The sequence below is a fragment of the Meleagris gallopavo genome, chromosome Z (assembly GCF_000146605.3).
Source record: "Meleagris gallopavo isolate NT-WF06-2002-E0010 breed Aviagen turkey brand Nicholas breeding stock chromosome Z, Turkey_5.1, whole genome shotgun sequence".
Classification (NCBI taxonomy): Eukaryota; Metazoa; Chordata; class Aves; order Galliformes; family Phasianidae; genus Meleagris; species Meleagris gallopavo.
In genome coordinates, this window is record NC_015041.2 from 64617287 (window position 1) to 64620308 (window position 3022).

Sequence of the window (3022 nt, forward strand, 5' to 3'; positions counted from 1 at the left end):
GAGAAAGGTTCTGATAAGGAGCTTAAAAATAATTTATTAAGTTGTTTTATTCTAAATCAAGACAACACTGGAATGTAAATAACGGTCAATTAAAGAAAAAAAAGTTGTAAGCAAGAGTAAAAAAGTGTAACAAGAGTTACACTAGACATAAAATACTTTGTCTCAAATTCAACAAAACATTTCATTTTTGTATTGAACTCAGCAGTAACTTTTCAAAACTTCAGTTTCAAAAGCTGTAGGAAAAGAAATAGATTCCTTAGTTAGTTTACTTGATACATCATTGGTCCTTCCTAAAAATTAACTTATTTGAAAAGATTTAGCTATCATAGGCATTACCTCCACGCACAGTCTATTGCAGAACTTCCTTGATCTTCTACCTGAAGTGACACACCATCATTTTCCTTACATAGATGTAGTAGACTTCCAAATTCACTTGACAGTGTATGCCTTGTCACTGGATGTAGTACGGTTGAAGTGATGATCAGTAAAATAAAATATCAGTGTGACCATTATTATAGGAGTGGCTACAGCATATAACCGTACCTAAAACATTAAAAACAAATGAATATACCTTCCTAAATGTACCAGATAAAAATAATTGGGCTGAGGTATTTCAAGAGAATTTTTTTTATATTTATTTTTTTAAATAGATCTTCATTTACAGATTTTTCTCTGCTTGCTTTTCTTTGCTCTCTGCAATAGATGTCTTGTTCTCTCAATCTTCTGCTTCATTTCATTCTTTCCTGTTGGGTCAAATGGGATGGAGGAGGGCAGAAGGATAAAGTAAGTGGTTTTACATTACATGAGCATTGCTTTATGCCCTGATAGAGGATATCAATCTTCTTTTCTTTGCAGTGTTTTTAAGCTCATTTTCTTTCCTCTAAAGAAGAAATGTATGCATGAACAACTACAGACAATAACAAAAAATAAAACATTATTTCTTGTATTTTTCATTTTGCTTTGGAGAATCCTGTATCCCAAAACTTCTTTCTTAGGAGATTTAATAGTAGTTTCAGATTTCTTCCTTTTGTTTTTTATTTTTTATTGGTCTATGTTTATTTTTTATATTTTGTAGGGGGTAGAAGAATGCAGGGGATGCAAATGAGGAGTGAAATATCTCCAGTGAGAGACATAATAGTTTCTCTAAATTTTCTGAAATTTTCATGCTTATGTGTCAGTCAGGATTACTAATAATTTTGAGAGTTTTATTATTAAGACTGTCAGAAAAAAAATAAAATAAAATCAGTCAGGGCTGAGAACATAGAATTTACAAAGAAAGCGAGACAAGTAGCAGAAAGCTAAATATATGACAAGTATTTCTTCTTAAGACCTAGGAAAAGAATTTAACTTCTATGCTGTACCTTTAAAAATAGAGAAATAAATGCTTCACTTTTTTTCCAGTGGGAAGAATGATATTCTGTTTCTTGTTCAGTTATGACACAAAGAACCACGTATTATAAAACCCACTTTATAATACATTTCTTAGAAAATAAGTCCTTTTGCCGATTCTTGGGAATATTACATTAAGTGCAATAAGCAGGTGAGCTGAAACATTTTGCAAGAAACAAGCTTTAGTGGATACCATGCTAGTTAATATCTTTGAACAGGAGTATCCATGCAGTTCTACTCTTAGCAAGAAAGTTACTTTAAGACCCTGATCTGAAAGCAGCACTGATATGGGTGGCTCCATGGCAGAGTTCAGTCACTGACTGGATTTAGTGTGCCCCAAGTTCTTGACCTGAGACAGCACCAAGGAGCTGGTGCTCAGGTGCATACATTTGCATGTGAACCAAATTAAAAACATTAGTTCTCTAAGGAATACTTGTCAGCTCGTGAAAGCTGCACTGTTAACAGAAGCATATGTTGTGGAAGAATACATTTTTAAGCTCTCTTAAGAGGTTTGAGTGGAAAAGCTTACCAGAGAATGATCCTTGAACTTGTATAATAGAAACAGGTGTCATTTTCAGGAGTCTTCACATTCAGAGTTCAGTAACATTGTTTTTCTGATAAACAGAAATCCAGGTTCACACTTAATTTTTCAACAGCTCTTTTAGTTATAGTAGTTAATTTCACCTCCTCCTATGATAAAACAAATTAGTATCATTGAAACAGGTGATTTTCAACCTAATAATTTACTCTTTTGACTGATTCTGAATATAAATCCACCAAAGTAACAATGTGCTGTTATGCTGGGGAGGAAAAAGTGTGTTAAAACAAACAAACAAACAAACAAAAAACTGTAAGGAAAACAAAAACAATCAGAAAACAAAAAGTGCAGCAACAGATGCCAATAATTATTTACCCATCAAAAACCAACCAACCAAAACAAACAAACAAAACAAACAAACAAACAAAAAACCCAAACAACTGTCTAGGTTAAAGTGGTTTCACTACTTGCAGCTCTACACAGTCAAGGAATTTCAGCAAATCAGCTTTGACTGCTCAGAAATGTCAACCACTCTGTCAAAAACCCTCTCACATTCTATCTGTATTGATTTTGCTTTCATGTCAAAGATACAAGGCTGTGACCTGCAGAAAGGAATCGTGCATATGGGATACAGGGTCTTCCCCCGTGCTGATCCACAGTTTTTGCAGGCAGCATCTGCCCTGGGGCAAAGATCTCTGGTGAGAACTCTGCCCTCTGGAGTTTCTCTACTGGTCACTTCCAGAAGAAAAATTTCACTTAATCCTGGATGCAAAAACAAAATGCAACAGTGAGAAGAAAGAGAGAAAAAAACTAAGCATTGTGGCTTGTTTTAAAAGGACTGAGGTCCATCATTTATAATCAATATTTACAGAGCCCTGCAGTTGTTACTGCAGCTTAGAGCTTTACAGAAACTACAGCAGGAATGAAGGGGACAAGGAAATATTTGACCTTTGGCAGCAGCTAGAGTTTGCTGGATTATGAAGATTGATAACTTGGTCATCTCCCACATTAACAGCACAGAGTCAAAACTACATGGACCACTGACACTCACCTGACTTCTCCTCCCTCCACAATATCCCAAAAAAGAGAGACAAA

At 34.8% G+C, this 3022-nt stretch overlaps 1 long non-coding RNA gene across 2 annotated transcripts in view; it reads right to left on the minus strand.

Moving 5' to 3' along the window:
- Positions 1-655: 655 nt before the first annotated feature.
- LOC109364112 overlaps positions 656-3022 on the minus strand; it is a 5850-nt gene continuing 3483 nt past the window's right edge. For both annotated transcript variants that reach the window (XR_004162245.1, XR_004162244.1), the window contains exons 2-3: positions 1919-2079; positions 656-743 (exon numbers count right to left, since the gene is read on the minus strand). This is a non-coding gene — a long non-coding RNA (uncharacterized LOC109364112). The remainder of the gene's footprint in view (positions 744-1918; positions 2080-3022) is intronic.